This window comes from Ziziphus jujuba, chromosome 1 (genome assembly GCF_031755915.1).
Source record: "Ziziphus jujuba cultivar Dongzao chromosome 1, ASM3175591v1".
NCBI lineage: Eukaryota > Viridiplantae > Streptophyta > Magnoliopsida > Rosales > Rhamnaceae > Ziziphus > Ziziphus jujuba.
In genome coordinates, this window is record NC_083379.1 from 10,919,187 (window position 1) to 10,934,407 (window position 15,221).

Sequence of the window (15,221 nt, forward strand, 5' to 3'; positions counted from 1 at the left end):
GAACCCGCTCAAGTCATATCCAGGACTACTTTTGTTCACATATATTTTATATCTATATATATGTATATATATATATATATTACTATTTTTTTTGCTAAAATTGTTCATAAAAAATATTTGTCCATAAATATAAGTACGACGCTCTGCCAATTTACCACACTTTTTATGAACTTTAAAACATTGTTTTGCAAAATTTGGTGACTTTTGTAAAATAACAAATAGTAATTTTGTTTTATTGCCAAGGCCTTGGATTTTATTAAATGAACTAGACTCTTCCTCTTATATTATATAGGGTGTGAAAATTCAATTTTGAGTCTCACAGCCTATATAGAGAAAAGTTGAATAAATTTGATGTACTGAAATTTTTTGCATCACCTCGTATGATAGATGATGGAAGACAAGCACAGCCATAACCATTTCTTAATCAATTTCTATTAAACATCCACAATCAGGTCCCATTTAAATAAGCCAACATTCTTCCCCGTCAAATTTGATAAATAATGGATAGATGTTACAGATTCTCTGTTGAGCCATGAATAGATCATTTAAACTTACTTGATAAAATGCCATCGCTAAATATATCATTTATAAGCAACTGTGCATGGCCACGTGCATGCACCTGGCTTAATCTAAAATATAAGTGTTGAATAGTTTTAGTTAGTTTGTAAAGGGTATAGTTAAAAAATTCTTAAATTTCGCGCGAGTGCGTGCGTGCATGTGTGTGTGTTTTTGGGTCGGATCCTCCAATGGCCCCTAAAATTAAAAAGCTAGGCAGAGATCATCGGATATTAGCTACCCAATTTTTGAATTCTATTAGAAGGATAATCCTAAAAAATGGACTCCTAGATCTAAGCTTGAAGTAGAGTATGCTAAACTGTAAGCAACCATAAGAAAGCATAAGAAAATTAATCATTTTATCCGAATATAGATTAAGCCTAACATACAAACAACATAATTCAACAGTAAAAATATTATGAACTCCCAAATTAGCAAAAAAAATCTCCAACAGCAATAACCGTTACCATTCCTAATTAGACCCTAGCTCTATCTTTTCAGAATTTTTTTCATACATCAATCAGTATTGAATGTGTTTGACTATTTATTGAGAATAAATTAATTATAAGACTGATCAAGACATAGACAATTTATTCTGCAGACCATAATTATGAGAATAAATCATTATTCATGGATTTATGTATCAACTAAAAGAAACACAAAAAAATAAAAAATGATAATAGGAAATATAAGTACAATATATTTATAAAAACTCATAATTACTATTAATAATCATTTGTTCATGGAGAATATTGTATATTTTCATTAAACAAAAAGTTATAGTTGTGAAAATACAAAACACTTACATCATAGTTGAAGCTATCTTAGCATCGTTGATATCTTTCTAAGATAAATTGTTACATTTAATACATTTAATAGAAATGTATTAGGTTATAATTGTAAGAATTTTCTATTGCAACTTATAATATACAAAATAATAATATTATTGCTACTATCATAAAATAGTCAACAAAGTGTTTTATAATAGTTCATAAAAACTTATAGTAATCTATCATAGCATATTATCAAAAGATAGCTCCTATAATGGAAAGCTAAGCATTGTCTTTAGGCTTAGCAAACTACTTTTACTATCTTCATCAACCTCTAAGTGAGACTTTCAAAATTCAATACATTTGGGTTAGCCTTACCTGTACTTTTGGAAGACACCAACTTTAGTATTCTTTGTTTTGCAGTAACTTTTGAAACTCAATTAGCTAGCACTTCATCATCATTGTCCTCAATACTGTCAATATTTTTAGATATATTTGATTTTGAAAGTTGGAAGATCATTAAATAAAAGTCTATGTAATTTACTTAAAGACATAATATATTGAACATTTTCATACCTTTCAATTCAATTATGTCCATTGATGTTTTGGCAAATGAGAAAATAATTATTTTTTTACATATATCTTTGCCATTTTGCTCTCTAACTTCTAAAACCACATTAACTTTAGGATTGTTTGAAGCATATGCTTATGTCAAGATATTGATATGTTTTGAAATGGTATCACAAACAAAAAGAACAATGTATTTCCATCTTGTAGTATTACGATATTCATATTTAAATGTTTTAACTTGAATCAGAAACCTGTAATTGCTAGATAGTGTGCTAATTTTTTCAATTTCTTTGACCGTATTCAAAAAAAAAAAAAAAAGATTTACTATTAGCAATCACATAAGAATTTACATGATTTATATATGTATTTTCAAAGAATAAGTTAAAATTGAAAACCCATTTCAACAAATAGATATTCACATAACATTTGCAAGTTTTCTTTAACCATACATGTAATTAAAAAAAAAAAAAAGGAAAAAGAAAAACTTTAGTGACACGTCCATATATTTTCATAATAATTTTTTTCTTTCCTTAAAATATTAGGTATATTATTATTCATCACAACTTTTGTAGACATGCAGACAATATTATCTTTATCAATCAACAATAGTACTGACACAACAACTCAATAAAATTAAAATTATGTAAATTTTTTTAAAAAACTTAAATAAAATATATAGCCAGCCAAATTTAGGAAATAAAACCTTAGAAAAAATTGTTTACAAAGAACCGTTAGCAAAAAACATAATTACAAACAGAAAACGGGGAAAAAATGAAAAAGAAAACCTACACTTGCTATTTTTTTTTTTTTAAACAAAAAACTCATTAACTTCAAATATCCAACAATATTAAAGATAAAACAACACTGCAAGCAAAACCACACTATAAACAAACTATAAAGTGAACAAATCAATTTTCCAAGGACTTTCATTTCCAAAAAAGAGCTAAAATCTACTGTCTTTTTAAGGTTAGTGTATATGTTTAGTATAATGAGCTAGCTATTTTTTGAGGTTAGTGTATATGTTTAATATAATGAGCTAGCTATCTATCTTTATAGCTAATGACATTCTAAAGCACATCATCTTCTATTTTAACTTTGCTTTGATATTTACATTAAGATTTCAAAATTCCATACATAACTTAGTGAGCTCTATAAACCAATGTGCAAAACTTTAAATACACCTTCAGGATAGAAAATGCAAGTTAAACATAGGAAAAACAAAAGATGGACAAAGAAATAAGATAACAACATATAAAAAAGGAAAAACATTTTTTGTTTGTTTAATCTTCTGTTGACTCCTAGGAAAGAGTATATGAACAATACACAGCTACATGCCATCTAATAAATATTATGTCACTATCTACATTTATTCTGTATAGGCATGTTGTACAACGGATATCTGTCAAGATATACGGCATGTAAGTATGAATACAACAGGAATGACCATTGCCTATCACAAACAAATAAGCATGTTAATTGACGGAAAATCATAATTTTAGGGTACAGGGTTAAAGCCATGTTCTGCATAGTAGAGAATCACATGTAGTAAAAATAGGCAACTTCAAGTCTTAGATTAAATCTCTTTTTCAATTATAACAAAAAAGTGATTGTTTTCCTAATTCCTTTGTCTATTGATTAAGTCGTTACAGTTACTTCAAAAAAAAATAAAAATATATATATATATATAGTACTTATACTAATCTAAATATTTAGAGCATTTTCAAATCCTTAAGCTAATATAACAAACATATACCACGATTCTAAGAGTAACCAGATAAGAGAGCATACAAGATGAAGAAGAAGAAGGAAAAAAAAAAAAAAATCAATAAATAACTTGTTCATCTACATTGCATAAGCATCTTGACATTCTTCCAAAGTAGACTATACTCACTTTCATGTGACCACGCCATATAGATACACCCACTTGACATCCAATTAAACTTACACACACAAAGACGAAGAGAGAAAGAAACTAAGAAAGACCCGAATGAACAAAGAGCTAATGCCTTGCAGCATCAATCGTTGTTAGTTAAAGTTGCAACTAAATAAATAAATTAATTAATTAACAAGGCAACGAAAAAGCTAGTAAAAAAGCATATACTGAATTAATATAATGAATTCTACGTCTGCATGGCTTTAATACATCATTCATATTTAAATCAATTAGATACCTCAAACAATATCTTCTATGTTAAGGTTTAATGGCACCAAAATCCGATATTATTTGCTTTTCCCTCTTTCAAATTGCTAAACAATTAGTTAAACAATCAGTTAAGTTTAGAGTCCTAGATGGTAGGGGAAAATTAGAGTCAATCCAAATAAAAAAATATCAACGGATTGGGAACAAAAACTGCAGACATACAAAAACGAACAAAACAAAATACAAAATACAAAATAAATTGGGAAAAAAAAACAAGAAAAAAAATCCAAAGCAAGATTGCATGCATCTATAATATCATCACTGATAACGTTAAAAAACCTCTCAAAAAAAAAAAGAAAAAAAAAAAAAAACAGAGGATGGATTCCCAAGTATTAATATATACATATACATACATACATATATATATATATATATATATATATATATAGTTAGCGTTGTTACCAGTTGAAGCAAAATTGAAGAGTTGGAGCACTGAAGAAGGACAACGAAGAAAAGGAATGTCCATAGCGTCTCCGGAGTGCGAATATATCAAATACATGAATAGGGCCACGGTACAAATAAGTGGTGATAGCCAAAAAGACCTTCATAGCCCCTAAGTTTCTCCAAATTAATAAAGAAAATATCTAAATACAAAGAAATAAAATGATATACAAGAAAAAGATATTTATGAATGTGGCAATCAAAATGCAAAATAAAAGAGTAAAAAAGCAGAGGAGAGGGTTGTTCTTGAACCATAATGAACAGTCAAACATGATCAAATTCTCCAATTTTTTTTTTCATTTTTTTATCCTTTCAGTCTATACAACAAGCTGGAAGTGGTACAGAATTTTGGTCCATTTTTACTGTTCAAAATAGTTGAAAAATGGCTGCTTCCTCCGCGTTTTGGTTTTGGTTTGGGTGTTTCTGAAATTTTTTTTTTTTTTTGGTTTAAATTCATAAAACCACGTCATTTCGTTGTTGGAAAAGCCTAAATCTACCCTTTTTCTTGGTTTTTCCAGTTGTATGGCATATTAAGGATAAAATAGTAAACACAAATTTGATCCCAGATTTTCGAGTCCCACGGGGAGGAGAAAATCTTCAGTGCATCGGTGGTACCAGCTCAGCTGATACCACTTCAAATAATTTGCTGACATGTGGATGATTTTCACGTTGGATAGTCTTCCCATAAAAACTCATTAACGCTATTGAGCATCGTTTCTATTTTGTGCCTGCCTTCTCCGCCTCCTGCATTGAAGCTGCTGCATCCTCTGTGCTGTGGAACAAGCTGCTGCCTAATTATATTATATATATACATATATTTATATTCATTGTTTTATTATAATTTTTTTTTTAATTTTTGGGTAAATAGCTGCCTCCCCATTATCAAGAAAGGGGAAAAAAAGAGAGAGTAAAAATCAGTGGACAATTGGCTATGGATCCAGTTAGATTTTTTTTTTCCCCTAGTTTCTCTGTAAACTCCATTAAAGCTGAAAAAAAAAAACATTTTCACGGTAAGTAATTGTCTCTCGTTAACAACTAAGATTTACAATATCCAAAAACTTAAGAAGGTGAAATAGAGTTGAAACCAAGTCCGCCGGAGCTGGAGTAATTTTTTTTGTGGTGCCAAAAATGACTACGCCTGGAAATCAATTATTTATTTATTTTTTTTTAAGAGGTGTTCCATCGGATCTTATGTATGAAAAGAGTGTTAGAAATTTTATGGATCTAAATATACATAATAAATTCCATAGATCATAAATTACTAACCTCCAAACGCAGCCATTGATAAATTAAATCTTTAATCCTGCAAAATAGAAACAACGTAAAGTAGTGCCTATGGACACACTACTCTCAAACCACTTTCAGATTTCTGAAAACCCTAATTTCCAAAATACTGTATGGTGTATCATGTTTGCTTGCCCTAGACCCTTTAAATAGTCTCTGCAAGTCAGACTTATCCATTAATTTTGACACACATAAAATAATAATAATTTGATAATATAATTATACTAGGAAAAATATGAATAAGTCAATGGGCTTTTAAAGAGAGTTGGTCCTCCAGTCCAATGGGTCAACTGGAGTCTTATAGAGAGTGTGTGACCAAGGGCCCTACTACAAAATAATAAAATAAGCCAGTCCCATTAATGGCATAAATAGGCCCTGTAAGTGAGTAATTGATTATGCCAAGTCCACATATATTAATTTAATTCAACATTCTCCCACTTGGACTGCATAATCATCATCATATAAAATCCAAACTCACTTACTATAGAATCTCCCGAACCATAATACCATTTCATCCAAATATATAGTATACCGACAGGGCACAACAATATACTAGACTAGGCAGTAGAGATTCTCTCAGTAAATCTCCTAAAACATTATACCATTTCAACCGAGTACTTTGCATGCCATAAACTCAGTCTAGGTAGTAGAGATTTACCTAACCATGTGCAATCCCCCAACATACAAAACCATTTCATTCAAGCACATTGCGTATCGACAGGATACAACAATATACCCAAACTAGGTAGTAGGGATTCACCATGACACCTGTGGATCAACATACACATATACATAGACTAATAGTCTCAACAGGCCTGTAAATACAAGGAGCAATAATATGTGTAATAAATCATCTCATAAATAAATAATGATCCACATATATCAATGTATTAAAATATTCAAAGAAATAAATAATTCTTAACATGGATATTACTACAGAAAACATAACAAACTCCCACTGACCCACAGCAGTCTCAACTGCCTAACAATCCCATACGGGACACATGCTCCTCAAATATGCCTACCGGTAAAGCCTTGGTCAGTGGATCTGCCACCATGCTATAAGTCGGCGTGTGAACAACAATAATGAGGCTCTCGTCAACTTTCTCCTTTACCACAAAATATTTCACATCAATGTACTTCGCACCAGGAGTACCTTTTAAATTATTAGAGAAAGACACCGCTGCAGTATTATCACAATACATCATAATAGGCCTCTCAATGGAGTCAACTACTCCTAAATCACGGATAAAATTCCATAGCCAAACTGCATGACGGGTAGCCTCATAACACGCCACATATTCTGCATCCATAGATTTCTTATCATTCACACAACCTTTATAGTCTGCATCACTATAACCCACTACTTCAAGAGAGTTGGTGCGACGATATGTCAACATATGATCTTTAGTACCCTGAAGATACCTAAAGACCTTCTTAACTGCTTGGTAATGAATAGGACTAGGATTGCTCATAAATCTACCAAGCACACCCACAGCAAAGGCTATATCAGGCCATGTACAAACTTGAGCATACATTAAACTACCTATTGCTGAAGAATAGCGAACATTCTTCATTGCCATCCTTTCTCTATCATTCTTGGGACACTGATCTTTAGAAAACTTTTCACCTTTTGTAACAGGTACACTTCCATGAGAACAATTATGCATATCAAATCTCTTAAGAATTCTATCAATATAAGCTCTCTGAGACAATTGCACTACATAATTAGTCCTATCTCGAACAATCTTGATGCCCAAAACAAAAGAAGCCTCACCAAGATTTTTCATATCAAAATAGTTGCACAACATCTGCTTTGTCTCAGCTAATAGGTCAGTGTCATTAGTAGCCAAAAGTATGTCATCAACATACAACACCAGAAATATAAAACTGCTCCCACTGACCTTCATATATATGCATCTATCAACAACATTCTCCTTAAAGCTATTTTGGATGACAACCTCATCAAACTTAAGATACCATTGTCTTGAAGCTTACTTAAGACCATAAATAGATTTCTTAAGCTTACAACCAAATTACCATTCCCTGTTTGTTGGAAACCAACTGGTTGAACCATATATACATCCTCATATAAATCACCATTCAGAAAAGCAGTTTTGACATCCATCTGATGCAACTCCAGGTCATAATACGCCACAATCGCCATAATGATTCTAAAAGAATCCTTTGTGGATACGGGAGAAAAAGTCTCTGTATAATCAATTCCTTCCTTCTGGTTAAACCCTTTAGCTACAAGTCTAGCCTTATACCTCTCCACTTGACCATTAAAGTCCTTTTTAGTCTTAAAGACCCATTTGCACCCAATAGGCTTGCTACCCTCTGGTGACTCAACCAAATCCCAAACTACATTTGATGCCATGGATTTCATTTCATCTTCCATTGCATCCAACCAAAAATTTGAATTTGAACTGCTTATGGCTTCCTCATAAGTGACTGGATCTGAATCATCACTTATGTCAAACTCATGCTCCTACAAGTAAACCTCATAGTCATTAGGAATAGCTGATCTCCTAGCCCTTTGTGACCTCCTCAAAGGTACATCAGCATCTGCAATAGCTGAAATATCCTGCTCTTCAACAATGAGTTCATTCTGACCAACTACTGGTTCATCAACTACTGGATCAACAATATCTCTATCAGGAACAACTATACTGGGAATGAAAACACTTTCTTCTCTAAATTGAGATTCCCTTGGACCATTACTATCACTAAACTCAAAATCATCTTCAAAATAAATAGCCCTGTCTGATTCCACGATCCTGGTGGTGTGAGAAGGACAAAAGAATCTTGAACCCCTAGATCCTATACAATAGCCAACAAAATATCCACTAATGGTTTTAGGATCCAACTTCTTAATTTGGGGATTATAAATCCTTACTTTAGCTTTGCAACCCCATATTCGAAAATGGTGCAAATTAGGCTTTCTTCCTTACCACAACTCAAAAGGTGTCTTAGGAACGGACTTACTTGGAACTTGATTCAAAATATAAGCCGCCGTCCTTAAAGCCTCTCCCTACAAATAATCTGGCAACCTAGAATTTGCCAACATAGACCGCACCATATCCAACAAAGTTCTATTCCTTCTCTCAGCTATGCCATTTTGCTGAGGTGTACCAGGCATCGTATATTGCTCATCAATGCCACACTCACGCAAATAAATAGCAAAAGGCTCTGGGTTCCTTCCAGTCTCATCATATCTACCATAAAACTCACCACCTCTATCAGACCTTACAGCTTTTATTTTCTTATTCTTTTGAAGCTCCATCTTTATCTTAAACTCTTTAAAGGCAACTAAAGAATCTGACTTCTCACGAATAAGCTCAACATGTCCATAACGAGAGTAATCGTCAATGAAGGTGATAAAATATCTATAACCACCCAAAGCAATTGGTGTAAAAGGTCCACATATGTCAGTGTGGATTATCCCATCCTTCACTAACCTTTCCATTCTGTGCCTAGAAATATGTCCCAAACGTTTATGCCATAACATTGAGGAATTGTCATTAACTCTTGGGCGTTTGGAAGCAACAATAGAATTAACAGAGAAATTGAGACCATTATTAAATAAATCAAGCTTATATAAATTGCCACATAAAATTCCAAAACCAACAACTTTACCATCCTTAAATAATTCAACTTTGTTATTTCCAAACAAAAAACTATAACCTTGACTATCCAAAACAGAAATAGATAACAAGTTCCTTCTTATTGAAGGTACATAAGAAACTTCTTGTAACTCCAAAACATATCCAGTGGCAAGCTTTAACTTGATTGTTCCCACAATGTCCACCTTCACTCTTGAGCTATCTCCCATATAAACATGCTGCTCAAGATTGGTTGGGCCCCTTCGGCTTATCATCCCCTGCAATGAATTAGTAACATGAATTGTAGCTTCAGTATCTAACCACCAAGAATTCATAGGCACATCGATAATATTGGTCTCAATCATTAAAATATTACCTTTCTTCTCTTGCTTTCCCTTTAAGGTCCAATAGTCTATCTTCTTGTGCCCAACTTTATTGCAGTATCCACACCTTCCATTGAAGTACTCTTTCCTTTCTCTAATCTGAAAACCACCATCCCTCGGCCCTTTAGGCTTCATACCAGAAAACTTCTTCCTATTGGAGTTAAAACCCTGCCCAGGCTTGAAACCTTGTCCTGGCTTGAATCCTTGTCCCTTCTTTTGGAAAAACTTCTTAGACTTATCTACCTGATGTGAAACCATAGCAACAGCCCTAGACTTACTTAATTTAATATCATCCTCTTCCCTGACAAGGATAGTAGTCAATTCCTCCAAACTACAACCTTCTTTCTTAGTATTGAAACTCGACCTTATATTATCAAACTGTGATAGAAGACTCCTCATTATAGAATAGGTCAAGAACTCCTCTCCAATGTCCATCTTAAGATCCTTCAGCTTATTATAATAGGAGGAAAGTAGTATAATATGGTCCCTTACTCCTTTAATACCATCATACTTGGTATTATTCAATAGGTCCAAATAATGATGCTTCTCATTCATATCAAACTTGATAAACTTCTTTCCTATCTCTTCAAGAAGTCCCTTTGCAGTATCCACTTTAGGAATACTAGCATATATGGCCTCATCCATGTAATTCTCCATCATCATCATACAACACTTATTAGAGTGCTTCCAATCCTCATAAAGTTTCTTAGCTGCTGCAGTACTCTCATCAGTCGGTATCTCTGGTGGATCTATCTCCAAAGCCAAATCCAATTTCATGAAAGTCAAATTCATAACTAAGGTTTTCTTCCATTTTTGATAATTTGTCCCATCCAATTTCATCATGGCAGTCATAGGCATAAGATTTGGGGTGCTACTAGCTGTAAAAAATAGTAAACAACAAGACATTAAAAAATTTAAGACAATTCAATTACTATTTTCCAGCCCCTCAACACAAAAACACAAACATAAATATCGCTTAGGGTCTTTGTAGCACTAAAGATACCCTTACGCGGGCCAGAGACAGTCAACCAAATAACCACAATCAAATGCATTGAACTGAATCACCGACAGGGCAACTCAGAACTTGCAATACATGGCATTTAATTAACTTCCACTGCCATTACAGGCGTCATACAAAGCAACTAAAATTACCGACAGGGTAGCTTAATTACCCGCATAGACCCTGGTTAATAAGTGGGAGAAAAATAGCATATTGACAATTTCATGAAATAGGCAAATATAAAACATCCCATCCACTATGCCAATATACATTACATTGGTACACATAATGCAGATAAAATAAGTCTCACGATAGGTGAGTACCTAAAATCCCACACTACTATACCAACTAGGCACAAAGCCTCTTTGGGTAAGCTCACACAATCCAATTTTCCAATCACAAATATTTAATTTAATTTAATAAAATTGGAATGTGATAATTAAACAAATAAACAAACAATAAATAAATAAATTGAACAATTGAATCATTAAATTAATTAATAAATAAACAACAAATAAACCAATAAATAAAATAAAAAAAATAAGTTTTCTTTTTTTTTTTTTTTTGCCTGCTGACGTCAGCAAACGACGTGTCGTGCTGACGTCAGCAGATGACGTCAGCAGTAACCCCAAAACGACACGTCGTTTCTCTCTTCTTCTTCACCCAACCGGGTCACGGGTGATCCGGTTCCAGTCCAAACGGGTCACGCGACCCGCTATTCTTACTCGACCATATCTCACCGTTTCGGCCACCGTCCCCGACGATACCGACGGTGTTAGTTTCGTCTTCCCTTGGGCAACGTTTCCCACAAATAAATTTGATTCAAAATTAACCCAAAATAAACATCCAAGCAAAGGTTTGTATTCGGCCAAAACACAAACAAACACCCATGAAACACAAGAAATTCCAGCAAATTTTAGGCAAAATTGGTGCCGTTTGTTTCGTGTATTCTTGGGAAACTTTTCACCAAATGAATTTGGTCCAAAACCCAGAAAATTAGCATGTGAAATTCAATGGCCGAAAACCCATTTTTTTTATTTATATATATATATTTATTATATTTATTATTATTATTATTTTTTTTTTTAGAACAAACAAAAAACCGACCATGAGTATATATATATACGTAAATATGTTTATAGAATACATAATCTTGAATCTCAAAATTTACATATGTACACAATTCAAGAAAAGAAAAGAAAAGAAGAATTAATGTAAAGCAACGTATATATATATATATATATATATCTAGAACATTGATAATAATGGCCAAAACACAGATCAATATTCACATGCTAACTGCAATAAAATACAAAGAAATTTACTATGCATATTAACCATGTGCTCTGATACCAATTGTTAAAAATTTTATGGATCTAAATATACATAATAAATTCCATAGATCATAAATTACTAACCTCCAAACGCAGCCATTGATAAATTAAATCTTTAATCCTGCAAAATAGAAACAACGTAAAGTAGTGCCTATGGACATACTACTCTCAAACCACTCTCAGATTTCTGAAAACTCTAATTTCCAAAATACTGTATGGTGTATCATGTTTGCTTGCCCTAGACCCTTTAAATAGTCTCTGCAAGTCAGACTTATCCATTAATTTTGACACACATAAAATAATAATAATTTGATAATATAATTAGACTAGAAAAAATATGGATAAGTCAATGGGCTTTTAAAGAGAGTTGGTCCTCCAGTCCAATGGGCCAACTGGAGTCTTATAGAGAGTGTGTGACCAAAGGCCCTACTACAAAATAATAAAATAAGCCAGTCCCATTAATGGCATAAATAGGCCCTGTAAGTGAGTAATTGATTATGCCAAGTCCACATATATTAATTTAATTCAACAAAGAGGACATTTGTTTAATCAGTGATGTATTGAAGAGGGAATGTATTGAAGAGGGAATGGTGGGGAGCGATTGTTCTTGAATCCATGAACATCCACTATTTTAGAGAAAGATCATGAGAAGGTGGGTGTTGAACTAGCTTCAGAGGCAACAGATGTACTCATAAATTTCATAGTGCACACCGAATTAATTTTTGATGTACTCTAATTATTTTTTACCATTTTATTTCATTTTATTTCTTTCCTTTCCTTTTATCACAAAGGATGCAGCAGCTTCAATGGAGGAGGCGGAGAAGCCAAGGCATAAAAAAGAAACGGTGCTCAACGGCGTTAATGAGTTTTTGGGGGGAATGCTGTCGACATGGAAATCATCCATATGTTATTAAATGAAAGGGAGAAGTACTGAGTTTTGAATACTTGGCTTATGATATGGATTTTTTTTAACACATGTCAGCAAATCATTTGGAGTGGTATCAGTTGAGCTGGTACCACCGATGCACAGAGATTTTCTCCATGGGGAGGCTCCTCTGTGTTTGACTTGTGTGGCAACAAGTCTCATGTTCGAAAACTATCGTCTTTTCATTTTCTTCTTCTGTTTATTGATTTCATCCTATAATTCTAAACAATGCTACCAAGAATCTCTACAACAATAATTGCAAAATCATACCAAAAATCTCTTCTCCGACTGGGACACTGAGATAGGTATTTTCTATGTTTTTATTTTTCTCTTCCTTCCTTTTCTTTTCTATATATGCTGTGTATTGATCATATCCATTGAAGGCTTTTATCAGGGCTTTTTTTGTGTGCTTAATTGTGAATACATCCCTCTCTTTCTCTTTCTTTCATTTTTTTGTTTAATTAGTAATTTTCTCATTATTATTATTATTATTTATTTTAGAATATTATCTCATAAAGTCCCTAAACTATATGGTTTGTGACAACTTTGTTCTTAAATTATTATTTTTAACAATTAAGTCCCTAAACTCATTAAAATCAATCACCGTTGGTCCCAAAATATCAATTCTCTTAATATTGTTAAACAGAAAAAACATGTGAAAGGCACATGCCCATTTGACAAGGGCAACGAAGGTCATTTTCTCAAAAGGTCAGCACCCTCTGCAGTTGCAAGAAGATTACGCAGTTTTGTTGTAGACTGTTGAGATATTATGATATGTTTTAGGAACGTAGTTGCTATTGTTTAGGATTGTTTCCTAAACTTAGAGTTTTACCTTAATTAGGATTGCTTGATGTACTATATATATGCGTGAATGAATATCAATTAGGGTTAAGCTTTAACCCTTTAATTACTCTTTACATGGTATCAGAGCGAGACATACACACACAATAAAACAATGGCCGGCGACGATGAACAACCACCATCGCCGCCACCTAAAATGGAGATGAATTCACCTTTTTTTCTCGGCACAGGAGACCGACCAGGGGACTTCATCACTCCCACTCGCTTATGCGGAGACAATTACGATGATTGGGCTTCAGATATTTAGTTGGCATTGGAGGCATGCCGCAAGTTCGAATTTTTGGAAGGCACTATCACCGGACCGCAACCTCCATATACCCAATCTGATTGGAACACCGTCAATGCAATGTTGGTTTCTTGGATTACGAACACAATCGATCCCGAGGTAAAAAGTACCCTATCTAAATTTCATGATGCGAAACGCTTATGGGAGCATCTTAAGGAACGATATGCTATGGTTAATGGCCCAAGAATTCAACAGTTAAAGACTTCAATTGCTAAGTGTGAGAAACCAAAATCTATGTCTGTTACAACTTACTATGGCAAATTGAATGTATTATGGGAGGAATTATTTAAGCATGAACCGCTAATTTATGGGAGGAATTATATATATGCTCATCATAACCTGATCAACATCTGCGATGAAGAAATAAAATAATGATAATTATAAGACACCAAAAACACTAAGAAAAAATGAATATACATTTCTTGCCTTGCTATCACACGCTAACAAGTTTTAGTGAGTTACGTGGAAATGGTACACAAAGATTCTACACTGCTTATAAGTTTGATATATAATCAAGTAATGAACAAGTAGGACTTCACTTGAACTGTTCTTTGCACTATGGTTTGCGACTGGTATTGTCTGGGTCTTCGATTCTCGCTTTAGTTTCTTTCCATCAAGAATTGAAACTCCATGTTCTCTCACTAAAAAAATCTCAGCAATAGTTAAAAATTTTCCTTTGACACAGAAAATGATGTCACTGAATGTCCATCAACAGTGAAATTGTTTTCATTGTCACATTATCATGTTTATTCAGTAACAATATGACAATAGTTGTCGCCGTTACATCATATCATGGTTGATCCCTTTATTCAGTGACATTATTTTATTTTATTTTGTCATTTAATTTTTTTCACAAAACATCGAGGGAAAAAAAAAAAAGGGACTCACAATGTCATTTTTATCCAACTGCGTTTTAACATGCCCATAAAAAACGTTTCGCTCGAAACGCTGCGTTTCAATAATTGTTTCTAAATTTATTTTATTGGAGTCTCTTTCCCCAAATCTCT